General features: G+C 46.6%; 1 protein-coding gene across 7 annotated transcripts in view; it reads left to right on the plus strand.

The window, feature by feature from the left end:
- The window catches only part of AGTPBP1 (ATP/GTP binding carboxypeptidase 1), an 863,873-nt gene that overhangs the window by 554,442 nt on the left and 281,927 nt on the right, over positions 1-27,504 (plus strand). The window lies entirely within an intron of this gene.

The raw sequence follows: 27,504 nt of genomic DNA on the forward strand, positions 1-27,504 counted from the left end.
AAGGTACATATTTTTTCCTTTTATTTTTGGGCAGGATCTGCCCCCTTTGAGGAGCCCCCAAACTACAAAGTCATTAATCCTTGGTGTAATAGATCAGTGGTGTATCTAATAGGTTAGATCCGTTGAGGTCCTCTGCTTTGTAGGTAATGTAGGGGCATTTCTGACTTTTAAAAACTTTCCAGAAGCAGGTGGGTTCAGCTATACCTTGGGGCCATCATACCTTTCTGACAAGTTATACTTACCTACCATTGCTAAGGATTGGTGAGGGGGATCCAGGTGTTGGTAGACGAACCTCTCTCATCCCTTATGTTTTCTGCATTGACATTAAGGCCTCATCGGACCATTCATTTTATCAAGACAGTGCAAGATTTGTCGGATATGGGTTCCATTGATACTCACTGTCAAGATGCTTGAACAGTCATTTTCTTGATTTTGAGTATGCTACCCCTCTGGCTCCAGTGCAGGTTTGATTGCAATAGTCATTTTGTTTTGCCTGCAAACCCCTATTCTCATTTTAATATGTAATTTGCCAAATAAACGTCGAGCATCTTTTGTTGAGGAAGTGTAAACATTTAACTCCTTTGAAGCCCAGGATTTCAAGCTTGTTGGTTATACCATATGAAAGCAACTTCTTGCAAACCTATGATGGGTTTCACTTGGAATCTCCTTGCAGTACCAAAGGTAGTCAATGGGGCAGTCTGTATTTCACATTGTAGTGAGTGAGCCATGAAAACTCCTCTAAAACATGTGTTTTAAAACAACACCTTAAAAATCATGGGTGTTATTTATGTATTGCTACCGATGTCCTTTTAAGGTCTACTTGTGCTGTTGCGGTTTACTTTGTTGTTTTACAATATGGACTACACCAGACTTTGTAGACTATACTATGCAGAAGCACTCAATAACAACAGAGTGCAGAATCCATACCAAATAGCCACATTATCTGGGTCAGAGAAACACAGGTTAGCTCTTCCTTAGTCATGTAAATTCTAAACTGACATCTTCCACAAGCCTTCTGTCCCAAAGCATGCACACACACACATACACCTGTCTCTCTCTTTCTCCTCTCTCTCTTGCTCTCTCTCTCTGTCTCTCTCTCTTTCTCCCTCTCTCTCCTCAGTTAAACAGTAGGTGTCTTCTAGCCCATCACCATCTTCCAACTTCAAAACATTCTGTCCGCTGAGAGTACAGCTATCACACTTGTAGGCAGACCCATGACCTGCATCTCTTTCTCTTCTCAGGGAGATCCTCACACTCCCTCACTGCTCTTCCCCATACAACACCGTAAGTTATATGGATGATGCCTTCCATCAATGTATAGAACATCATGCCATGGGTTTTACATTACAGCTCACATGACATTGAGTACAAATAGGAATCCTCTGTAGATAAAGCAGCAGATACAGCCAAACATACAAAATGTTCCAAGTTGTGTAAATGATTCATTAATGCCAAGCCGTTACAGTTACAGCAAGTTCTAAAGGGGCATACAATGTTTTCCCTCCTCCCAAAAAATTAGCATGTTTGCAAAAACTAGTTTCTTGGGTGTCCTATAAATCTCCTTTTTTAAATTTAAATATGTGTGTAAGTGATCCCCAAATTATATTCTCTACAATACTTTTTCCTGTGGAGAAACGATTTTCCTTTCAACTGTACCAAGATTGTAGGTGTTCCCTTCCCCTTCCCACCTCGAAAGTGATCCTTGTATTGAATAAATCTCTGACCATTGCCAAGATGGTTAATCTTGGGTGAAGTTGGGAATGGCCACAAGTTGATGCTATGTTTGTAGGTGTGCACAAATTGGCAATGCTGAACATGCGTTGAGCCACGTACTCCCTACCTCTTGCTTAGGATTAATTTCCCACATATCACTTGGTAGCATGTAGAAGTAAATAGATTTGTGATACTTGGTCATCTTTTTCTTATCTCCTAACAATTTCATGTCTCGCCACTTGCATTCCTAAATGTACAAAGGATTTTGTTAATTGGCCTTCTGTTTGTTCTGAAGCTACCTTTACTCCACTGTGATGAGTCTTTATGGTGTGTGCTCTGTGAGAGCCTCTAGCCCTCTCTCTGCATCACTGTTGTTGATCTTGAACATCGGAACATAAACTTAACTTTCAGTGGCCCTCTTTGTGGGATTGTCAATTGTAGATTTCATCTCTGTTCATTGCTCTCAGTAATATTGTCTTCCTGCATTCTGCGCTCGCCACCATTCTGTAGGTTTCCCAGGCTGCACTTTGTGTGGTTTAACTGGTGTATCATGTCTGGCCATAGACTTTCGTTTTTTCAGCTCTTTATTTGTTCTCTTAGTATTATTGCCTCTCTCCAATGAGTATGCATTCTGTGGCTTTTCTAACTTTCAAAGGCTGCAATTTGTATGGATGTCGCTGACCTATCATGTCTCTCTGCTCTGTTCTTGCTCTACAGATAGGATTGCTCTGCTACAGTGACTTCATAGGACATGTGCTCTGTGAGATCCCCAAGCGCACTTTCTGTAAATGTTGCTAGGTTCTTACAATAAAATGTTCAACTTCTATCATTGTTCCCACAGGAGGATTACCTCTCTGCCACAAATGTGTGTTGTGGACTCCCTGAGTTTCATAGGTTCATAAGCTACAACTTGAGTGGGTATAGTAATATGGTCACTAAATCTGGGACAACCTAGACCCCAGCTCTTTCTTTACTCCCCTTGTAATGATTTGTATATTCAGGGATCCCTAAACATTCCTAGCCTCACGTAATGTCAGTAAACTCAGACAGACCATAAATCTATCAGTCCTCTGCTCTGTCTTTCTGTGTGTTGTTTGAGATTCACAGCTTGGATGCTGAGGACACATAGCAGCTGATCATTGCCTCTCAATCTGCAGCCCTCTGTCTCTTCTCTTAGTATAACTCCCATGTGATAAGTTTCACTTTCTGATGGATACAACTACCTGTGGATTCCTCACCTTATGAATTCGATCCTTGCGCCAGCATCCGACGGAAAGTCTTCTTCCTAGCTGTCTACGTCGACGAGGACGTCATAATGGCACGGCTCCGCGTGACTCCGTCTGACGTCAACGTGCCAATAAGAGGTCCTCGTCCGCGTACTAAGTACTTTTTCCGTGCATTCGTCTCCAACAGTTTTTTCTTCCTGGCCCGTTGGTAACTGTAGCGATCTCTTGAAGTTACAATGTCGCCTCCGAAGAAGTCCGGGTTTAAGCCGTGTAGGGAATGCGGGGGTCGGATGTCAGTGACCGACCCCCATTCGGATTGTATTTGGTGTTTAAGCTCCGAACATGATGTGGAAGGTTGTTCTTCGTGCCAGAGCATGAATCCGAAAGCTCTGAAGGAACGCGAAGCGAAGCTCTTCTTGGCCAAGGCAAAGAAGAAGGAACACAAGAAGGTTTCTTCCCATGCTTCTCCCAAAAAACATAAGAAGCAGCGTCATCATGACTCTTGGCGCCGTCATGACTCTCGGCGCCGTTTGGAGCGGAGCCGATCGAGGAGTCGTTTGAGGTCGAGATCTCGTTCGTCACGGCGCCAGAAGACGTGGGAGATGAGTCCTACGGTCACGCCTCAGCCGGAGAGTCCGGGGTTGTCACCAGCGCCTTCAGTCTATGAGGTCACTCAAGGTAGTCCTCGCTTCTCACTGGCGCCGAGAGATCCTGATGTTCCCCAGATGTCTACACAGCAGTACCCGGCTTTCCCGACTCCAGGGACGGATCCGGCCGCATTTTTTAATGCGATGTATGCTGTTTTTCAATCTATGGCCCCTGCTGGTGCACCGGCGGGTCCCACGGGGCCATTGGCATTCAATTTGGGCTCGCCGGCGTCGTACAGGGCTGCTCCATTTATGCCCTTCTGCCCTACAGAGACTGGTGGTCCGGCGCCGGGGGTTTCCCCTGGTAGGAGTCCTTCGCCCGGGACCATGGATCCGTCGGCTTCTCATCCGTCTCCTTCTCCGCGCCATCCGGCGTCATTGATGGCCTCATCCAGACCGGCTCCATCTCCTTCTGTACATTCGGCGTCGAGGAAGTTGAATCCGGGAGCCTTCCGGAACCGGTTCAAGGTCTGAGATCGTCGGCGTCGATGGAGTCCTTGTCGACGCCGGCTCTGGAGACGCATTTAAGATCTCGAAGGAAGGCGTTGAGGCTTCTGGAGGAAGAGGAATACAGAAGGCTTGAGGAAGGTGAGATAGAGCCTTCTGATGATTTCCAGGCACTTGCCACTGCAAGTGGTTTGGATACTTTCCCGGAGTGGGACATTGCTTCTCCGGGGGAGTTTACTGAGGAGGCCGCCTCTTTCCATGCTGTGGTGAGGAAGGCAGCTGACTATCTGGATTTGCCTTTGTCCACGGCAGAAGTTAAGACTAACCTGCTCACAGAGGTTCTTCATCCTTCTACCTCCAGTGCTGACCCTTTGTTGCCTTTTAATGAGGCTTTGACTGAGCCTATTATGGACCTATGGAAAAAGCCAGTGACATCTCCTGCGGTGAACAGGGCAGAGGCGAGAAGGCATAGAAGTGCCCCAGGAGATCCAGTTTTTCTATCTCGTCACCCGACTCCGGAGAGTTTGGTGGTTCAGGCATCATGTTCTGCAAAGTCTGCCCCCGGTACATTCCCTGGTGTTCCGACAGACAGAGAATCCAAGAGGATGGAGCAATCCTCGAAGAAAATGTTCTCCTCTTGCAGCATGGCCCTGAAAGCTACCAATTCCACCTGTGTGCTAGGCAGATACATTCATGCCCTAATGGACTCTGCTAAGGAGATGGCAAAAGATCTGCCACAGGAAGTGCAAAAATCTTTTGGGGCCCTTTTCTTGGATGCGCAAGCTGCTGCACAGCAGATTATTCAATCTGGCTTGGATACTATGGATTCTATTGCCAGGGCCATGGGAACATCGGTGGCTACGAGAAGGCATGCCTGGCTAAGGTCTTCGGGCTTCTCGTCGGATGTACAATCCACTTTAATGGACCTTCCATTTGATGGGGAAAAGCTGTTTGGGGACAAGGCAGACTCTGCCCTTGAACGGTTTAAGGACTGTCGGGCTACAGCGAAGTCCCTGGGTTTGCAGACCCCTTCTGCTACATTGTACAGGCCTTTTTGTAGGTTTCGAGGGTTTGCTAGAGGTTCTGCCTTTCGTAGGTCTCAATCTTATGCCCAACAACCTGCCAACCCGCCCTATCGTACCTTCAGAGTGCGAGGTAGGGGTAGGGCTAGAGGTCCAGCCCAGCAGCTCTCTTCTTCTTCATCCTCTTCTGGTGGACAACAGCAGAAGCAGCCCTAGTTTTCCCCACTTTATCAGTCACACTTCTCCTGTAGGGGGAAGATTGAGTCTTTTTCTGCAGCAATGGAGGTCAATTACAACAGACTTGTGGGTGCTAGGAATTGTGGAAAAGGGCTATGTTCTCCTCTTTCAGGAGTTTCCTCCTCCCTTCCCTCCCCGTCCCTCCTTTTGTTCAGAAGAACATCTTCTGTTGTTGCAACAGGAGGTTGTAGTCATGTTGGCAAAGGGCGCTATAGAGTTGGTACCATTGCAGGAAAGGGGTCAGGGGCGTTATTCAAGATATTTCCTGATTCCCAAAGTGGACGGTCGTCTAAGGCCGATCCTAGACTTGAGGATTTTGAATTTGTTCCTCAAGCAGGAAAAATTCAAAATGCTGACCCTAGCGCAGGTGCTATTAGCGTTGAACGAAGGAGACTGGATGGTGTCTGTCGACTTGCAGGACGCGTACTTTCATGTTCCCATAATCAAGTCGCACAGGAAGTGTCTCCTTTTTGTGGTTGGATCGCAACATTACCAGTTTACGGTTCTCCCGTTTGGTCTTACTTCAGCACCCCGGGTCTTCACAAAGGTGATGGCAGTTGTTGCAGCACATCTCAGAAAGAGGGAGGTAGTGGTTTTTCCCTACCTGGACGATTGGTTGATCAAAGCCAAGTCTCCAGAGATTGTGTTGTCTCATCTACGAATGACAACGCAGTTATTGTTCGATCTGGGTTTTTCGGTGAACGTACCCAAATCTCACCTGGAGCCTTCTCAACACCTCCTGTTCACAGGGGCAGTATTGGACACAACAAGGTTTTGGGCCTACCCCCCGCCTCAGCGGGTACGGGACATTCAGGCGCTGATTCCTTTGTTTCAAAGAGGAGCGGCAGTTCCAGTCCTCAAAGTCTTACGCCTGCTAGGTCTGTTTGCTTTTTGCATTCTGTTGGTCACTCATGCTCGCTGGCATATGAGGGCTCTTCAGTGGTGTCTCCGCAGACAATGGTTCCAGCACAAGGGGGATCTTAGGGATTCAATAAAGATCTCCAGGGACGCTGTAGCGGATCTTCATTGGTGGACAGTGGACGGCAACCTTTCCCAAGGAAAACCGTTTTCACTACCACCTCCGGTGGCCACAGTGATATCGGATGCTTCCACTCTAGGGTGGGGAGCTCATCTGGGGGACCTGGAGATCAAGGGCCGTTGGTCTCCAGCGGAACAGATGTTGCATATCAATCTGTGGGAGTTGCAGGCTGTACGTTTGGCGCTCAAAGCCTTCCTCCCTTCCCTTTGCGGTCAGTCAGTTCAGATCCTGACAGACAACACTACCGCGATGTGGTATATAAACAAGCAGGGTGGAGTGGGGTCGTATCTTCTTTGCCGAGAAGCCCTACGACTCTGGTCCTGGGCTCAGGACCATCAGATTTCCTTGATGGCAAATCATTTGGCCGGAGTGTTGAATGTACGTGCGGACGTTCTCAGTCGTCACTTCTCATTAGATCACGAGTGCCGTCTCCATCCGGATCTAGTCCTCCACATCTTCGAGATGTGGGGTACTCCTCAGGTGGATTTATTTGCCACTCGGGAGAACGCGCATTGCCCGTTATTCGGCAGCCTCCAGTATCCGATGCAAGGGGCGTTGGGGGACGCGTTTCAGATGTCCTGGAACGGCCAGTTGCTTTACGCGTTTCCCCCCATACCCTTGATTCCTCGGGTTTTGAGGAAGGTTCGTCAAGGCCGGGCCCAAGTCATATTGGTAGCACCGGACTGGCCGAGAAGGGTATGGGTATACAGACCTACTTCAACTCTCTCAGTGCCCTCCGCTCCGTCTCCCGCTCAGGGCAGATCTCCTCTCTCAATCGCAGGGGCAGGTTCTACACCCCCACCTCCAGAGCCTGCACCTACATGCCTGGAGATTGAACGGGGCAACCTGGGTTCCTTCTCTCTCCCGCCTGATGTAGTGGATGTTATCTTAGCGGCCAGGCGACACTCCACTAAAACTATCTACGCTAATAGGTGGTCTAAATTTGTGGTATGGTGTGGAGAGAGACAGATTGATCCCTTACGTGCTCATTTGTCAGATGTTTTATCTTTTGCTTTGTCTCTAGCGCAGAAAGGTTGTGCAGTGGCTACTATTAAAGGTTACTTGTCTGCCTTGTCAGCCTTTATTTGTCTGCCAGACCAACCATCATTGTTTAAGTCTCCTATTGTTCCTAGATTCTTGAAGGGTCTTCTAAATAAATATCCTCCAAAACCATTCGTTATGCCACAATGGGATTTGTCCTTGGTCCTGACTTTCCTTATGGGGTCCCCTTTTGAGCCTATGCATTCCTGCCCCTTAAGATATTTAGTTATTAAAACAGTTTTCTTGGTGGCTATAACATCTGCAAGGAGAGTGAGTGAGTTGCAGGCTTTATCAGTAAAACCCCCTTATACAACTTTTTACGGGGATAAAGTGGTGTTGAGGACCAAGGCTGCTTTCCTTCCGGAGGTTGTTTCACCCTTTCATTTGGCTCAGACAATCACTTTGTCCACGTTCTATCCTCCGCCTCATCCTTCAAAGGAAGAAGAAAGACTACATCGCTTGGACCCAAAGAGGGCGTTAAGCTTCTACATTGACAGAATGAAGGAGATCAGGCTGGAGGATCAGCTGTTTATCGGATACGTGGGCAAGAGGAGAGGAAAGGCAGTCCACAAGAGAACACTCTCCAGGTGGGTTGTTCTTTGCATTAAAATTTGTTACTCTTTAGCAAAGAAGGATTCTCCTGATGGTATTAGAGCTCGTTCCACCAGAGCTAAGTCGGCCACTTCGGCCTTCGCTAGGGGTGTTCCTGTGGTTGACATCTGCAAGGCCGCTACTTGGTCATCCCTTCATACTTTTGCGAAGCATTACTGCTTGGACTCTGAGGTCAGAAGGGATGGCCATTTTGCACAGTCGGTGCTGCAGGATTTCTTGGTTTGACCATTCAGGCACCCTCCACCGAGTGCGGTACTGCTTTGGGACTCTATTCATTAGGTGAGGAATCCACAGGTAGTTGTATCCATCAGAAGAACGAGTTACTTACCTTCGGTAACGACTTTTCTGGTGGATGCATTAGCTACCTGTGGATTCCTCACGGTCCCACCCGCCTCCTCGTTGCCTGTCTTGTCTCTCCAAGTAATCCTTGAGGGTGCTCCTCTTGGTCTTTAGGACTGCAGTAGATTTTGTATATATGGATTCTTGTATATGTATATATTTCTTTGTGTATATACATATTTGGTATATTTAAATGTTTTGTTTTAAAAAGGTGCAAAAGTTTTATTAAATTTATAGACATTTTATTGTGATGTTGTGTACTTTGCAATGTTATGAGATGTTGCCTTAATCTTTCATTGCATAGGGTTATTGTTCTCATGCACGTAAAAAATGTTGGTACTGACGTCGGCACGTCGGCGAGGACTTCTTATTGCCTGTATGACGTCAGACGGCGTTGCGTGGGCTAATGTGACGTCCTCGTCGACGTGCAGAAGCTAGGAAGAAGATTTCCGTCGAATGCTGGCGCCATGGGAGTATTCATTAGGTGAGGAATCCACAGGTAGCTAATGTATCCAACAGAAAAATCGTTACCGAAGGTAAGTAACTTGTTCATTCATGCCATATCATTTTAGGATGGGCTACGAACTAGTTTCTTTTACTTTCGGATTGTGTGGAAAATAACATAAGGAATAGGTAATTTTAAAAAAACGTCTTAGTGATTGTGCATCTAGGGGTTTAAAAGCAGAAAATCCTCACCAAAAACAGTAATGAATGATGTTTCGAGAAAAAAATTCTGTCAATGTTTTTGGTAAAGATAGCGGGGAAGCGACAGGCTGCTGCTTTCATATTGTACACCCTATTTTTTATGAATCAATTCTATTGATATTATATCCATATAATAATCCAGGTGTTAATCCAGCAAATAGTTGTTAGCAATTGGTACAGTTCTTGCACATCCACCCATAGTAATCCCCCCCCCACTGCTTCCAGATCTTACAGTGTTTGCAAGAACACATTGTAGCTCCACACATGGGTTCTTCCAGCTTTGCACACTAATTCATTGCTGCCTGCCATCCAACACTGGGGGACTAGGCTCTAGTTATATCCATTTATGTGCAATGTTCATTCCAACCAGAGCCTTCTTTCCCTGGTTACCACCGTAATAATCAAGGATCCCTAAAGAACTGAATCAGTTGTTCTTTCCATGATGCGGCTCAGTGTATTACTGATTATTAGCCAATAGGTCACAAAATTAAAGGGCACTGGCAAACCATATGAAATAAGTCGGCATCAGGTTCCATGAAACAAAAGTAAGAGGGACTACTAAGTCGTCCAGCATGCTACAAGTGTCTAGGTGTGAGCTGTGACACATGAAGGTATTTCAGTCTTGAGAGGTTGAGATGGTAATTTCCAGAGGGTCCAATCAAACCTCTCTCCAGTCTGCTTCATATGGAGGACTGTGCCATCTTTGAGAACAGTTAATTTATCTGGGGGCTTCGATGATGAGGGACTGATACACCTGGGAGACGCCCTCCTTTTCCAGTGGGCACATCAAAAACCAGGCTTCAAGTGGACTGTGTTCTGGCAAGTTTAGGTGCTCAGGTTAATGGCCCATAAGGACATGGCAAAGATGTAGGTATTTGTAAAATTGTGTTTTAGTAGGCCAAATTGTGTCTGTAGTTCCTGAAAAGACTTCATGTACAATCCCTGCCATACACTGTCTCCCCCCAAAAACCCATTTGTGATGCCAACCATGCCCCACTTAGTAAGCTTGGCTAGTCGAGCGGTCGGTTTCACCGAACATCCATGCCATAATGAAGTTTTTTGTATTCGTTTGTGATTCCATCCAATAAAATGGTGCGTAGAGCGCCATCCCTATCCCTCAGTTGTATACTGATTGTTGGAATTTCTCAGATACGATATGTCGAAGTCCGCCATTCCACAGAAAGGTACAGATTGAGGCAACAAAATTCATGAACCATTGGTGTGGGATCATTTACAGAACATTGACGTTGAGAACATGTCAGATAAAGAGAAAATGCATTTCTTCATCACCAGGATCTGATTATTCCAGGATGTACTCTCCATCTTCACCAGTAGTCTTGCCGGTTTCTCCTTCACCACCACCAACTCTGCTATCACCTCCTCAGCCTCCGCAACCTCTGCCTCCACCACCACTTCCTCCTCAGCCTCTGCCTGCAGCGCCAGTCCCTCCTGCATCAATGCTTCCTGCGGAACCACCTTGTCCAAGACCAAAGTCACATCCCAGAATGCACCATTGTTCACATCACAAGCACCGTCGGTCAAACATTTGTCATTGTGTCATTCTACACAATGATCCAACCATCGCAGATCAAGATAACGGTCAAGGTCACAGAAATGATCATGGTCTAGACATCATTCTAGACACACATCCTCCATTTCTACAGGACGCTATTCGCCCTCCCTTACAGACTCTCCACCACCTAGAGTCTCCCCAGTTGATATTAACACCTTTCAAGAGGTCTTAGTGAGAGGAGTGGCAAAGTTACATATACAAATCTCTGTGCCTTTGCCTTCAACATCAGGGACTTTCAAGACACTTCACCAACGCAGTGTCCAGACACCTCCTTCCTTTAGTAGCAGTCATCATAGAACTGGTAGTAGAACTCTCTTTGACTCTGGCCTCAACCAAGTCTGCTCCATCGAGGCTACAAAAGAAGCACAGACCTTCTGAGCAGGATCCATGTTTCCTCTTTTCAGACCCTCCTCCAGACTCTGTTGTCATACTGGCGACAAAGAAACACCATGCCACTACTCCTGCCTCTTTGGTTCCACCAAATAAAGAGAGCAAGAGTTTGGATTCTGTGGGCCACAAAGTATGTGGCACTCAACTCCCATGAAAGCAGCCAGTGCAGCTGCCTTTCTCTGCAGATATGATAGAGCATTGTGGGAGTCTGTCCAGAAGTTCGCCAAAGATCTGCTCAAAGACAATCGGGAGGATTTAGTGGAAGTTCTAAACGAAGCTTTGATAGTCTCAAATCACATAATAAGTGCTACAGCCGATTCCTCTATACTAGTGACACATGAATATTGTCATGGTGTAGCCCTGGTCAGACATTCTTGGCTCCGCCTCACATCTCTGAAACCGGAGTCCCAACAACAAATTGTCAATCTGCCTTTTTTGGGATCTATCCTCTTTGGCAGCCACACCAATGATGAAATGGCTTGGATGAAATCCAAAATGGACACCTTTAGGGCGGTTGACCTGGAAAGGCCCAAAGAACAAAGAAGATCTTTAAACTCTTACCAGCGGCGAGACTATCCTAAGAGGGTTCAAACCTTTCACTGTATAAAGGGCAACAGCAACAACAACAGCAACAATCCTGTACGCAGCAACGAAAACAGCCTAGGGGGAGAGCCTCACATCAGCCAGTACAGGGAGGAAAGCCCACAACAGGGGCAAAACCTTGAATATTCCTTTCCCCCTCTTCCGTTATCCACTCTGGTAGGGGGAAGTATTTCACACTTTCTTGCAGAGTGGCAAGAAATAACAAAAGACACCTGGATACTGAATATTGTATGACATGAATACTGTCTCAGGTTGACAAGTCCTCCTCCAGCCATACCACCAAAACCATCCAACCACCACCTGCAGACGCTAAGATTGGAAGTTAACATCTTGCTTCAGAAACATGCGGTGTAGGCTGTTTCTCACCAACAACAGGCAATAGGCATTTATAGTCAAGAACTAATTCAGACCCATTCTCGACCTGAAATTTGCCAACAAATAGATTCGACGAGAAAAGTTCTGGATGCTGACTTTACGTCATATCTATCCCCAACTACACCAGGGAGATTGGCTCTCCCCCATCGACCTCCAAGATGTGTATTTTCACATACCAATCACAAGAAAACATTGAAAGGTCTTGAGGTTTGTGGTGGGGCAGAATCACTATTAGTATCAAGCACCTTCATTTGGCCTAAAGTCAGCACCCAGGACATTATCAAATTGCATAGCAGTAGTGGCTGCCCACCTCAGAAAACGTTGTGTCTTTGTCTATCCTTACCTAGACAACTAATTAATAAAGGCGGCAACTTTTCAAGAAGCTCAGCTTCATTTCAACTGGAACTGCAATCTCCTCTAGTGGTTGGGACTTCATGTCAACCGCAGCAAGTCAACACCGACCCCGGTTGAGTCTTTGCATTATTTGTAAGCCGACATCGACACCATTCAAGCAAAAGTGTGTCCTTTGGAGGAGGTGTATTAATCCTTCACAAATGGCTCGATGGTCTCCTGCATCTTCCTCACTCCAGATGCCTGTCTCCACATATGGCTTCCCCAAGAATGCCTCAAGGACCAGCGTGATCAACTAACAGGACAGTAGGACGACAGGATCAATTGTCCCTTCATGCAAAACATTCCCTGAAATGGTGGTGGACGCCTGCCAATCTGCTTCAAGTAATGCCTTTTAACCAACAGGTTCTCAGACCATAGTGATGGATGCGTCACTACAGGGATGGGGACCCCACTTGTATCATCTGCAAGTTCAGGGTGCATGGTCTCCAAAGTAGATGACCTATCACTTTAACCTTCTTGAGCCCTGGGCAGTTCACCTAGTGCTCAAAGCCTTTCACCCATCATTCAGATGAACAAAACAACCACCATGTACTGTGTCAACAAGCAGGGGGGGACGAGGTCCAGGTCCTTGTCACAAAAGGGTCAGACAATTTGAAAATTGTTGATAGCCCAAAACCTACGGATCACAACAACTCACCTTCCAGGTGTGCAGAATGCACAAGCTGACACCCTCGGCTGGGTTCTGGAATAAAATCATGAATGGGTGTTCCACCTCAAAGTCATTCAACACATTTTCGACCTGTGGGGCCCTCCAACCTTTGACTAGTTCGCCACTGCAGAAAACAAAAAATGCTGCGGCTTCGCCTCAAGGTACTATCAACCAGGGACACTGGTAAATGCCCTATGGATCAACTGATTATGCAAAGTTCTTTCCGCATTTCCGCAGATGCCCCGATCCCATCAGTCTTCATCAAGCTGTCCCACTCAGGAGCCAAGATGATCCTCATAGCTCCGGACTGGCCACATCAATGATGGTTCATGGACCTCCTTCACAAACCTCTATTCCCCAAATCCCTATAATAAACCATTTTTTTTTTTAGAAGAGTTAAATAAGGTTTTCCCTTCATTTAGGCGTCCTTCACCTCCCTGGGAGCTCAACGTAGTCCTATCTGATAGGGACTTATAGCTGCAGATTCCTTACCTTTGAATTCCCTGGCTTCAGCTTCGAATCTGGAATCTTTTGCTGAGCAATACCCTACGCATGCCGTCAGGTGGCTCGTTCAGATACGCATGTGTCGTTTGCCTCCGCGTGCTGTCATCAGTGTCGTTGGAGCCGTCTGTGACATCACGGTCGCCTTTAAAGGCACCACCCTGGCACGTGTACGTTAGTTCTTTTCCCTCCGCGCCGGTTAAGCGCAGGTCTGGGATCGAGTTACCCTCTGCCTTTTTGGCAGGCTTTTTTCAACCCTTTTGTTGAAGAATTTTTTTCATCTGTGCGAGATGTCCTCGAGGAAGACGGGGTTCAAGCCGGGTGGAGCCTGCCGTTGCGCCCCACGGGGTCTGCAGGGGCCTCATCAGGTTCAACATTGGCTACTTCGCACTCAGCGCTGTTGGGAACCCCGGGATCCGATATCGGATCTGGACCGACACCGGTTCCTCACAGTCTGCCACCTCTGGAGTCCGTCCCGATGTTGACGCTCCCCCACTGTCGGCGCCTACCGATGGTGCGAGCTCCATCCTCATTCCAGATGATCCAGAGCTGGAATGATGTCGTACGAAGCCGATTCTGACTTTAATGGTGCAAACAAGGCACAGATCAGTGCCTGAAGCTTATTTCAAACGGCCAGGGACAGGTGAGGAATAGGAGGGGTCAGAGGACCCTTTAGAGTATGGTTTGGAGCAGGACTGGTATGAGGATCTAGAGGAAGCCAGTGGACTGGATACTTCTCCAGATACGGGCATGCTCTCACCTCCTTCTGTGGCTACGGAGGAGTGAGCTTCATATGCCATGGTGGTGCGTAGAGCAGCTGAGGTATTGGACCTAGAGTTGCCTATGGTGCCTGTCAGAACTAACATCCTGACAGAGGTGCTTCAGCCGGGGGATGCTACATCGGAGCCGATGTTACCCGTCAATGAAGCCCTCACTGATATCCTGCTCGGGATGTGGTCCAAACCCAGCAAAGGGGTTCCTGTAAATAGGACAATTGGCCGCCGCCATTGACCAGCTCCTACTGACCCTAGTTTCCACACCCAACACCCCACCCTGGAGAGCTTGGCGGTCCAAGCCTCCACTTCCCATGGTGCCTTCCCTTCCGCTCCTCTGGCAAGGGAATCCAAGAGGCTGGACCAAATTGGTAAGAAGATATTTTCTTCCTCCAGCATGACATTGAGGTCCGCAAACATCTCATGCCTATTGGGCCATTTTCCCCATACTTTATGAGATACGGAGGCACAGGTGCTGCCCCAGGTCCTGGAGGGCGTGCAGTACACTCTCACTCATCTGTCAAAGATGGGAGAGATGCAGCCAAGTTTACAATTCGGTGTGGTTTGGACACAACCGACTCGCTGGGCAGGGCTATTTAATCGACAATGGCCCTTGTCACCATGCCTGGCTTCGTACGACTGGCTTTTCGAGGGATGCCCAGGCAAACCTGATGGACATGCTCTTCCATGGCTCCAGCCTTTTTGGGGAAAAGGCAGACTCTGCACTTGAGCGGTTCAAGGACTCTCGAGCAACAGCTAGATCCTTGGGCCATTCTGCGCCTGCTTGCCAGCACTCTGCCTTTTGCCCCTTTCGAGGCCTTGGAAGGGGCATGGTACCAAGCAACCCACAGGTCAGCCACCGTCCTCCATCATCACAGCATCCAGTGCTAGGACAAGGTTGCGGTACCTTCAGACCCAGAGGGTGTAACCAGAGGTCGGCCACCACCCAGCCCCTCTCTTCCACAGCGCCAAAGTCCTCCTAGTATGATTCTGCAAGACCAGGCTCGTCCAGTTGGAAGGAGGATTCAATTTCATCTCCCTCACTGGCGGTCCATAACATCGGACATATAGGTTTTGCAGATCATACAGAAGGGCTATTCCCACCCCTTCCAGTTTTTCCCTCTCTCTATCCCTCCATTGAAAGAACAGCTGATGGAGGATCATGTAATATTGCTCTGCGAAGAAGTTACGTCTCTCTTGGCCTAGGGAGCCATTGAAAGGGTACTACTGTCAGAAGTAGGCAGTGGTTGTTATTCCTGTTTCTTTCTGATTCCAAAAAAGAACAAGGGTCTTCGCCCTAACTTGGATTTAAGGGACGTCAGTCTCTTCCTCAAAAAGGAGAAATTCAAGATGCTTACTCTTGCTCAGGTCTTGTCTGCCCTAGATCAAAGAGACTGGATTGTAGTGTGGAACTTGCAGGAAGTGTATTTTCACATCCCCATCCTGCTTGCCCACAGGCGTTACTTGCAGTTCCAGGTGGGCCACGAGCACTTTCAGTTTACCCTGCTCCCCTTCGGTCTTACCAGTGCCCCATGGGTGTTCACCAAGGGGATGGCGGGGGTAGCAGCTCATCTGCGCAGGTTAGGGATTTCAGTCTTCCCCTACCTCGACGACTGACTGTTGAAGGCTCCGACACCCCAGGCTCTGGTCAGCCACCTTCAGGCGACGGCAAACCTCTTGCATTCACTGGGGTTCACTATAAACGTGGTGAAGTCACAGCTGACTCCCTCTCAAAAGCTCCCTTTCATCAGACCCATTCTGGACACAGTGCAGTTTCGGGCTTATCCTCCCGAGAAGCAAGTCCAGGATATTCAGGGTATGATACCGATGTTTCAGCCTCTATCTTGGATTTTGGTGAGACAGACTTTCAGGCTGTTGGGACTCATGGCCTCTTGCATCCTGTTAGTCAAGCATGCCAGATGGCATATGAGGGCTCTGCAGTGGGGCCTAAAGTTCCAGTGGGCGCAGCGTCAGGGAAATCATACTAACACGGTTCAGATCTCGAAGGGAACTGCAAAAGACCTGCACTGGTGGTTAGTGAACTGCGATTGGGTCAGAGGTAGACTCCCCTCCCTTCCTCAGCCAGATCACACAGTAGTGACAGATGTGTCACTTCTGGGATGGGGCGTGTGGGATAATGGCCCTTGTTGCAGTTACCCCCCTCCCCACTTTTTGCCTGATATTAATGCTGACTTGACTGAGAGTGTGCTTGGGACCCTGCTAACCAGGCCCCAGCACCAGTGTTCTTTCACTAAAAATGTACCATTGTTTCCACAATTGGCACACCCCTGGCACACAGATAAGTCCCTTGTAAAAGGTACCAGTGGTACCAAGGGCCCTGTGACCAGGGAAGGTCCCTAAGGGTTGCAGCGTGTGTTGTGCCACCCTAAGGGGCCCCTCACTTAACACATGCACACTGCAATTGCAGATTGTGTGTGTTGGTAGGGAGAAAAGGGCAAAGCCGATGTGGCATCCCCCTCAAGGTGACATGCACTCAAAACACTGCCTGTGACATAGGTAAGTCACCCCTCTAGCAGACCTTAAAGCCCTAAGGCAGGGTGCACCACAACACAGGTGAGGGCATAACTGCATGAGCAATATGCCCCTACAGTGTCTAAGTCCATTCTTAGACTTTGTAAGTACAGTGTGGCCATATTAAGTATATGGTCTGGGAGTTTGTCAAAATGAACTCCACACTTCCATAATGGCTACAATGAATACTGAGAAGTTTGGTATCAATCTTCTCAGAAAAATAAATCCACACTGATGCCAGTGTTGGATTTATTAAAAAATGCACACAGAGGGCATCTTAGAGATGCCCCCTGTATTTTACCTAATCCTTCAGTGCAGGACTGACTGGTCTGTGCCAGCCTGATACTGAGAGACGAGTTTCTGAGCCCATGGGGTGAAAGCCTTTGCGCTGTCGGAGGCCAGAAACAAAGCCTGCACTGGGTGGAGGTGCTTCAGACCTCCCCTCTGCAGGAACTGTAACATCTAGCGGTGAGCCTCAAAGGCTCAGGCTTCATGTTACAATGCATCAGGGCACTCCAGCTAGTGGAGAGGCCCTGCCCCTGGTCAAAGCCCCCACTTTTGGCGGCAAGTCCAGAGGGATGATTAGGAAAAACAAGAAGGGACAGGAATGTGCCCCCCTCCCCGAAGGGAGTGAGCACAAGGAGGGTGTAGCCACCCCAGGGACGGTAGCCTTTGGCTATAGCCCTCTAACCCTAAAAACGCCCATAAATCTTGTATTTAAGGGCTCCCTGAACCAAGCTAGTCAGATTCCTGATGACCTCACAAGAAGAAGAAGGACTGCTTAGCAGAAACCCCAGCAGAGAAGAAAAGGAGACGACAACGGACTTAGCCCCAACCCTACCGGCCTGTCTCCTGCTTCAAAGAACCTGCAGAAGAAAAGCGACACATCCTGCAGGTCCAGCGACCTCTGAAAAACCTCCAGAGGACTGCCTGCATCACAGAGGATTAAGAACTCCTTTGGACAGTGGTCCTGTCCAAAGAAGAACAGAAGAAACCTCTTCTGAAGGACTCCCACCTCACTCCAGAAGCGTGAGTCCCAACCTCTCTACACCCGACGCCCACGGCACGTGTCCAGATGGCCCAACCGACCAGAGAGGACCCCCAGGCAATAGCTACCAGGTGCCCACCCTGGTTTGATCTCTCCGCCCCTCCACAACGATGCCTGGAGAGGGAAACCCCCCCGACCGCGGCTGCCCTGGACGAAGATAACTGACTCCAAAGGACCCACTGCACCCGCAGCCCCCAGGCCTTAGAGAAAAAAAAACAGCCAGTGCAGCGACAATCAACAGGTGGGCCTCTTGCCTGTCACACCGATGGAGTGCCCGAGAAACCTCCCACCCGAGCCCCCACCCGACCTCGCCTGCAGTGCCTGAGTGACCTCTGGGCTCTCCTCATAGAGTTTCATTGGAAACCTGACACCCTCTTTGCACCTTGCACCCGGCTGCTCCAGTGCCACTGAGGTTGTGGGATTGGTGTCTACTTGGGGCCACTCCAGTGCTCCTCTAATCCCCCCGGTCTGCCTTCTGAGCTGCGGGTACTTAGCTGCTAGCAGACCGAATTCCGAGTACCCCCTGTCTCCATAGAAGCCCACGTTAAAATTGTTCAACTTTGACCTCTGCACCCGGCCGGCCCCATGTTGCTGGTGGTGGGTGTTTGGGGTTAACTTGAACCCCCAATGGTGGACTACCTATAACCCCGAGACTAGAACTGTAAGTCATGTACTTACCTCTAAAACAGTACTTTATTTTCTTCCCCCAGAAACTATTCTGAAAATGCAGTGTCCACTTTTAAAATAGATATTCTCTGTTTTCTTAAAAACTGTTTACTTGACTAGAGTGAAACAAAGTTACATTGATGTCTATGCTAAGTGCTTACCTGCAACATTATTTAATCTGAACTTATTCTTGTGGTTCTAGTAATAAAGAAACAAAAATATATTTTACTATATAAAATCCTATTGGTCTGGAGTTAAGTCATTGAGTGTGTGTTTCTTCTATTGCTTTTGTGTGTTAAACAAATGCTTAACACTACCCTCTGATAAGCCTAACTGCTCGACCACACTGCCATAAATAGAGCATTAGTATTATCTATTATTGCCTCTGTCAAGCCTCTGGGGAACCCCTGGACTCTATGCACACTATATTTCATTTTGATATAGTATATGCAGAGCCAGCTTCCTACAGGGCAGCCATCCGGGAGAGGTGGAGATGAGAGTTGAAAGATCGCTAGAACACAGTCTTCTTTGTAAGAAACAGGATCTTTAATATACGATATAGTTATACAAGAAACACCTCAGCCTACAGCTAATCCTTCCTTCGTTCTCCTTCTGCCTCTCCTCTCCTCCAACTGTCGCTGTCTCCAAGGAGACTCCAGCATTCTGTGTCAATACATTCTAGGCCTAGAATACCACACATCTTCCCCTTATTAACCAAAACTAAACATATATATATTTTTGTTAACACAATACAATAAGAAATAAATAACTAATACAACTATACCATTCACACACATTGTTACACCATTACTCACATTGTTACATTGATTTATACAAAGTCCACTAACGATTTAGGACGTCTAATGATCCTAGAGCTCTTTCTCATTTTGACATTGTCATCTCTTTGTTCACTCTTTTTCCCATAACTTTTCACAGATACATCTTCCCCCACCCCAGTGATTTTTACCACTCTCCCAACATTCCATATCCTATGATCTTCAGTTTTTACAGCATTCTTCATGACTTTTATCACTTTGAGGGGAGAAGAGAATTTAGAATGACTATTAGACAGACCAAAACGAGGATTTCTTACTTTGACAATATCACCTACAGAAATCTCAATTTTCTTTACTGCCTTCCTTCTGTCAAAATTGGCCTTTCTCTCAAAAGCTTTTCTAACCTCTCTGTCCATTTTACTTTCTTTTTTAAGCCCAAAGTCTGGTTCTAAAGCTACTTTGTCATTCACCCAAGATGGACACATCTGTGTGTTAGGTTTTCTGCGCCTGAACAACTCAAACGGTGTGAGACCTGTGCTTGTATGAGGAGTCAATCTGTAATTCCTGATTTTATGCAAAATCTCCTCCTTCCAACACTTGTTATTAACAAGAGCCATTTGAATAGTTTCTTTTAGTACTCTATTTAATCTCTCCACCATACCATTAGTCTCGGGATGATAAAGAGAGGCCCTCTTATGTGTAATTCCCTTGTCACTAAGAAATCTCTCCATGTCTCGAGAGACAAGCTGTACACCATTGTCCGTGAGGATGGAAGATGGGAACCCTTCCCTATCAAAAATTTGATTAAGGAAGTCTATGACAACTTGCGTTTCTACCGAAGATGTGATCCCAATTTCAGGCCATCTCGAATACATGTCTATTAAAACTAAGACATACTTGTCAGTGCTGGAATACCTAATAGGTCCTAAGATGTCCAATGAAACATCCTGCCACGGTTCCCTAGGCAGTTCCCTCACCTCCATAGGTTGGACTCTGCACATCAAGGTCTTATCAGCTCTAGAACACTCCAAACACTCCCTAACTCTCCGCTCAATTTGTACATTTGTACATTGTCCACCAATATGAGAGTCTCAATCTTTCCTTAGTTTTAGAGATACCAGGATGACTCTCATGCGCTATAGAAATTAGTTCTTCCCTTAGTTGCACTGGAGGAACAAGTTTGGTCCCCCTCAATAATAGATCCCCTTGAGAGGACAATTCATCCCTGACCCTCCAGAAACCACAAAAGCATTCATCTTGTTTCTCGGTGCCATCCCATCCATATTTGACTTTTTTTAGAACATCTTGTACCACTTTATCATTACTAAGACCAGTCATCCACTCATCCTCTTTGATTATACCTTCCCTAATCATGCATACATCAAAATCATCAAGACTCTCAGTAAGTTGATCTTCAAGATCCGAAACTTCATTCACAAGTCTGGAAAAACAATCCGCAACAAGATTCTGAGCCCCAGGTACATAATGCACATCAAAACAAAATTCCTGTAAGGTTACTACCCATTTTCTAATCCTTCCTGAAATCGAATCCAACCCCTTTTTTTCAAAAACTTCTTTCAGTGGTTTGTGGTCAGTTCTCACACAGAACTTACTACCCCAAACAAATTTTCTTAGTTTGTTTATCGCCCAAAATACAGCTAGTGCCTCCCTCTCGATGACAGAATAATTTGATTCTGCTCCCTTTAAACACCTCGAGATGAAAAGTATAGTCTTTTCCACCCCGTTGTGAACTTGAAGTAGAAACAGCACCAAGACCTTTGGCACTAGCATCAGCCATAATGATAGATTGTTGACTTGGATCAAAGCTTTGCAAGCACGGAGCACATTTCAGGTCATGTTTTATCTTCTCAAATTCATCTTCACAAGCTTTGTCCCATCGAAATGTAACTCCCTTTCTAACCAACCCTCTAATGGCTTTGGTTTTCTCCGCAAAGTTGACTACAAATTTACTATAAAATTCTGCCATCCCTAAAAACTTCATCACTTCTTCCTTTGAAGTTGGGCTCGCAAGATTATCAATCGCACTCACTAGATTTCTTTTTGGCTCGATACCATGAGAGGAGATCCTATGCCCCAAATAATCAATTTCACTAAGATTGAACTTGCATTTTTCTGCTTTCAACGTTAGGCCACTTTCCCTTAGTCTCTGGAGAACTTGCCGTACCCTTGTATTATGTTCGGATGCATCTTTGCCATGCACTAGAATATCATCTTGGTATATCTTGATGCCATGAATCCCCTCAAGGACCCTCTCTATGGCACGTTGAAATACAGCAGCCGCTGAGACCAAACCAAAAGGCATACGGACAAACCTGTAAGTACCAAAGGGCGTTATGAAAGCTGTCAAGTCCTGAGAATTTTTGTGAAGCTTAACCTGGTGGTATGCAGAGGTCAAGTCAATAGATGAAAAACATTTAGCATCACTGAGAAGCGCTAACATTTCATTAATGTTGGGCAATGGATAGTGATCCACTATCACACATCTATTAAGCTCTCTCAAGTCCACACATAATCTCGGATCGCCATTAGATTTTACCGCCATCACCACTGGAGCCAACCACTCAGTGGCTTCAACTTTCTCAATTATTTCATCCCGTTCCAGCCTCTCTAATTCTGTTCTCATTTTCTCCTTCACCATCAAAGGAACCCCTCTAACTTTACTGACTACAGGTGTAACACCTTTTCTTAACCTGATCTCATGAACATAGCCCTTCAAACATCCAAGTTCAGCCTGAACAAGATCAGAAAATTCCTGCTCATAGGAGGGTCTACCATTATCTACCGTATTAACACAGTCTAAACTCTTCAGCCTAACAGACGGGGACTCGTTAGGATCAAGGTAAACCCTTAAATCTTTCTGATGAGACCAACTGATGAGGGAATCACCTCTAATAGAGACATATATGAACATAGCTCAGCTTGTCTTGATGTGATCAGGAAGACAAGTTCACAGGGAAAGGGGATGAAGTTCATCTTGTCAGTCAAGGAGGGTATGTACAAGATAAGACAAATCCTCAGAAATCAGTGAAGGATAATTCCAACAGCTTAATAGGTTCACCGCCATATCCTTTAGGAGAAATATCTGGTTTGAATAATTTTACAGAGGATTTCAAATGTTTATCAAATATTCCCATAGGAATTAATGTGATCTTTGCTCCTGAATCAAACATCATAGGGACACATACACCTTCAATACGTATAACCTCCACTGGGTGTTCTAGCGATCTTTCACTGATTTCTGAGGATTTGTCTTATCTTGTACATACCCTCCTTGACTGACAAGATGAACTTCATCCCCCTTTCCCTGTGAACTTGTCTTCCTGATCACATCAAGACAAGCTGAGCTATGTTCATGTGTTTTAGCAATAGATATCACCTCATAAAGTGACGGATTGTCTTTAATCCAAAAAGATTCTTTCGCTTTATCAACGTTGCAGCCCAACATGAATTGATCTCTCAATCTTTCATCTTTACTACTACCAAAACCACATGTGGAAGCTAGTTTCCGAAGTACAGTAATGTATTCCTCTACAGATTCTCCAGTTCTTTGAAATCTTTTTCCAAAATGATACCTCTCCAAGACTGTGGAAATTTTCGGTAAGTAATGTAAGTCTAGTTTTTTAATACAGATTTCAAAGTCATTGAGATCTCCTGCATCTTCAACCGTAAGTTCAGGTAGATTTTCAAAGACTTCCTGTCCTTCAGAACCTAAACAATGCATCAGAAGAGACATTTTCCTTTCCGCATTTAGAGAGGTGCCACAAACTCGAGCATAGTGCGCAAAAACACTTTTCCATTTTCTCCACGGAATTAGTGGTTCACCAGGAGAAGGCAAAAAAAATGGTGGACAAGTAACATTCTGCATATTGTAAATTTCTGACAGTATCTTGTGCCTGTGTTATATTTAAAAAAAAAACTTAAAATTAAATACACAATACAAATTAAGATGGCCGCCAGGAACTTCGACTCATATGATTCTTAATGTGCAAGATGGCAGCCAAGATGTGAGAATGAGTCTTGACACACAGAAACACGAAGTAACTTAAAATGGCTACCAGAAATTTCAACTCAAATGCCTCTTGATGTAGTAAGATGGCCGCCAAAACGTGAGAATGAGGCTTGACACACAGAATCGCAAAGCAACATAAAATGGCCGCCAGGAACTTTAACTTGTCTGTCACTTGATGTAGCAAGATGGCCGCCAAGGCATGAGAACGAGGCTTGACACGCTTAACAATGAGCGTATGCGGATGACACGACCAGGAGAGAAGAAAGCTGTTCCGGTTCGCTGTAATTACATTACTGTAAGTTAACGCTGTGCCGGTTTTGCCGTATTGATAGTCTCTTGAGTGAGCACGTGTCCGAGATAGTCGAGCTGTTGCTGTAAGTTAGCGCTGTGCCGGTTTCGCCGTGTTGATACTCTCTTGAGTGAGCGCGTGTCTGAGATAGGCGAGCTGCGCCGGTAGGCAAGGCAGCGCATGGTTAACAATTAGCGCGAGCCTAAGCACCCGCTGAGCGTAGCTCGAGCAACAGTGTGTATAAGTCTGGCCAGTCGACAATATACACTAGACACACAGCACAGCCCCTCCAAAAAAATAACAGACTGCTCCAGAGAACAGCGTGGCCACAAAAAAAAAAACTTGAGATCGCACAATTACCAGGATAGGTAGTTGAGGTGTTCCGACTTCATAAGGGGTTTCAGCATCCCATCCTCGTCGCCAGTGAAAGATCGCTAGAACACAGTCTTCTTTGTAAGAAACAGGATCTTTAATATACGATATAGTTATACAAGAAACACCTCAGCCTACAGCTAATCCTTCCTTCGTTCTCCTTCTGCCTCTCCTCTCCTCCAACTGTCGCTGTCTCCAAGGAGACTCCAGCATTCTGTGTCAATACATTCTAGGCCTAGAATACCACAAGAGTCCTCTGACCTCTGGCACAATTCAGACTCCATATCAACTTACCGTAGCTCTGGGCCATCCAACTGGCATTGAAAGCATTTCTTCCTGTTGTAAAAGGGAAGATAGTGCAGGTGTTCATGGACAGCACCACCGCAATGTGGTACTGCAGCAAGCAGGGCGGTGAGGGATCAAGGACCCTTTGTCAAGAGTCTCTGCGTCTCTGGACATGGCTGGAGCAGCAGGGCATAACCCTGGTGGTTCAACACCTGACAGGTTCTCTGAATTCCAGTGCAGACGAACTGAGCCATCGATGCCTAGCAGATCACGAATAGTATCTCCTTCCGGAGGTGGAGGAAGGACTCTTTTAGCAGTGGGAAGAGCCTTGGTTAGATCTGTTTGCCTCCGCAGAGAATGCGCAATGTCAGCAGTATTGTGCATTGGAGTTTCCAAGGTGGCAATCGCTTGGCAACGCTTTTCATCGCGAGTGGAGTTCAGACCTCCTGTACACTTTTCCACCCATACCACTTCTGCTCAGAGTTCTTAAGAAGATCAAGAACAACCAGGCCCAAGTCATCCTGGTGTCTCCAGATTGGGCACATAGAGTCTGGTATCCCGAGCTTCACAAAATGAGCATCAATTCTCCGATCAGGCTGCCCCTTCGGGGGATCTTCTGTTGCAGCAGCAGGGGAGGGTCCTCCACCCGAACTTGTCAACTCTGCGCCTTCCTGCGTGGAGATTGAACGGCAGCAGTTGATGGCTTTTGACCTTCCTCCTAAGTCTGCTAAGGTATTTTGACAGCCAGGTGTCCCTCCACGAAAATGGTATACACCTGCCGTTGGAAACTCTTTGTGTATTATTGTACAGAAAGATCTATTGATTTTTTTTCTGCTTCTCTTTCGGATATCCTTCCCTTTATACTTTCTCTTGCCCAGCAGTGTTCTGCCTTGGGGCTCTCAAGGGCTATCTTTCTGCCTTATCGGCATTCCTTCGGCTGCCTGACCAGCCCTCACTTTTCAAATCCTCCACTGTACATAGATTCCTCAAAGGGATTGTACATATGTTTTCCCCTTTGCCTTTTGTTATGTCCTTTTTAGTGGCAATAACATCTGCCAGGAGGATGAATGAGATGGAAGCTCTGCCATCAAAGCCATCGTATCTCACTATCTATCTAGACAAGGTGGTACTCAGAACTCGTGCCTCTTTCCTCCCCAAGGTGGTGACCCCATTTCACCTTGGTCAGAATATCACTCTACCTACCTTCTTTGCTCCACCGCATCCCTCTAAGGAAGGGGAGTGACTCCACCGACTGGACCCAAAAAGAGCGTTGTCGTTCTACCTTGACCGCACAAAAGAGTTCAGGGTGGATGACCAACTCTTTGTGGGGTACTTGGGAGCAAAGAAGTGTCTAAGGAATCTGCTGCTAGAAGTCTCTATCAGATGAACAAGTTACTTACCTTCAGTAACGCATTATCTGGTAGAGACTCCATCTAGCTGCAGATTCCTTACACCCACCCATGCCTCCCCTCTCTGCGGATATGTCTAATAGAGTTAAGGTTTATCCCTTTCAGGGCCCTAGTTTTTGAACAGATGAACTGTTGGTTCTATCCATGACTCTGCGCTTCTGGTGTGGAAGTTAGTGGGTAAAAGAACTCACGAGCGCATGCCAGGGTGGTGCCTTTATAGGCGACCGTGATGTCACAGTCTGCTCCAATGACGCTGATGACGCCACACGGATCTGAAAAATGCCACCTGACGATGTGCACAGGGTACTGCTCAGCAGTAAATTCTAGATTCGAAGCTGATGCCAGGAAATTCAAAGATAAGGAATCTGCAGCTGAATAGGGTCTTTGACAGATAATGCGTTACTGAAGGTAAGTAACTTGTTCTTCTAGATGGCTTGTGTCCTGCATCCTGTTATGCTACCAAAAATCTAACAAGACACTATCAGCTAGACCTAAGGCACACCCCAATGGGCGTAAAGCCTCTTCCGACGGTTTACTGAGAAACATCCGTCTTGCGGATATTTGCAGAGCAGCCACAGGGAGGTCTGTTCGCACATTCGCCAAGCACTACTGCCTAGATTCTGATGCTGGGGCCGATGCTCAAGTAGGGTAGGCTTCCCACAGAAACCTGTTTGCCTAGATGTTTCCTTTCTTCTTTCCTGTCTTTTCCACCACTCTTAGTAGGAATGGGCTTTCTATTCTGCTCAGTGCTTATGACTATCAATGGAGATCCCCTGCGAGAGAGGGAATAGTTTTTTACCTTTAACTCCAGTTCTTTCATAGGGGAATCTCCATTGAAGTCATAAGCACCCATCCCTCCTCCCCAGTGGACTGGACAGAGGTAACCATGGGACCTATATATAATACACATCGCCTCAAAAAGAACTGGATCAACTGTCACCTACTGAGCATGATGGGTTACTGGTGGTCCCTATGTTCTTAAACTCACAGGCTCCATTTGTAACTCTTATAACGACAAACAATGGGACTCCACTGTCCTGTTCACCTTCATTTTAAAAAAAGGGTTTGGGAAAGAGGTTTATGCTGTTATACAAAAACATCATTAAATTATTGTGAGAAAAGACCTCTTTTGTCATGGTTAGCCCCTACTTTTTGCCTGGTATTTGATTTAGTCTCAAAGTTGTTAGTTCCCAGGATCCCTGCTAACCATGTTCCCTGGGCCAGATCTATTTTCCTAAAATGATTGTGATGCATTGGCACAATTGGGAACACCTTTAGCTGCCACTATAAGTCCTTGTTAATTGTACTTACGTACCCATGGCATGGGGTACTAAGGGTAAGCCCCTGAGGGCAGCAGCGCAGATTGCGTCACCCTGTAGGGCCATGCATCCAGAAGCACCCAGCACAGCCATTGCAGGCTGAGTGTTCTGATGCAATTGTAAAAGACAAACTCGACATGGCACACATCCTGTGTGCCCTGTCTACTACACACTGCCTGCACTATGGGTAAGTCAGCCCTCTGGCAGGCCTTCCAGCCCCAAGGCAGGGTGCACTATACTATATGTGTGGGCATAGATACATGAGCAATATGCCTCTACTGTGTCCCTCCCAAATGTGGGACATAGTAGGTGAGCAGGACAACCATTTAATTGCATGTGCTGGACACTGGTCAGTATGAGTTTCACGGCTACATGATGGCTACTCTGAACTCTGGGTCAATTGGTATCAAAAACTCAGAATAATAAGTCCAGGCTGGTACCAGCATTGGATTTATCCCAAAATGTACCCAGG

This window comes from Pleurodeles waltl, chromosome 1_1, assembly GCF_031143425.1.
Source record: "Pleurodeles waltl isolate 20211129_DDA chromosome 1_1, aPleWal1.hap1.20221129, whole genome shotgun sequence".
NCBI lineage: Eukaryota > Metazoa > Chordata > Amphibia > Caudata > Salamandridae > Pleurodeles > Pleurodeles waltl.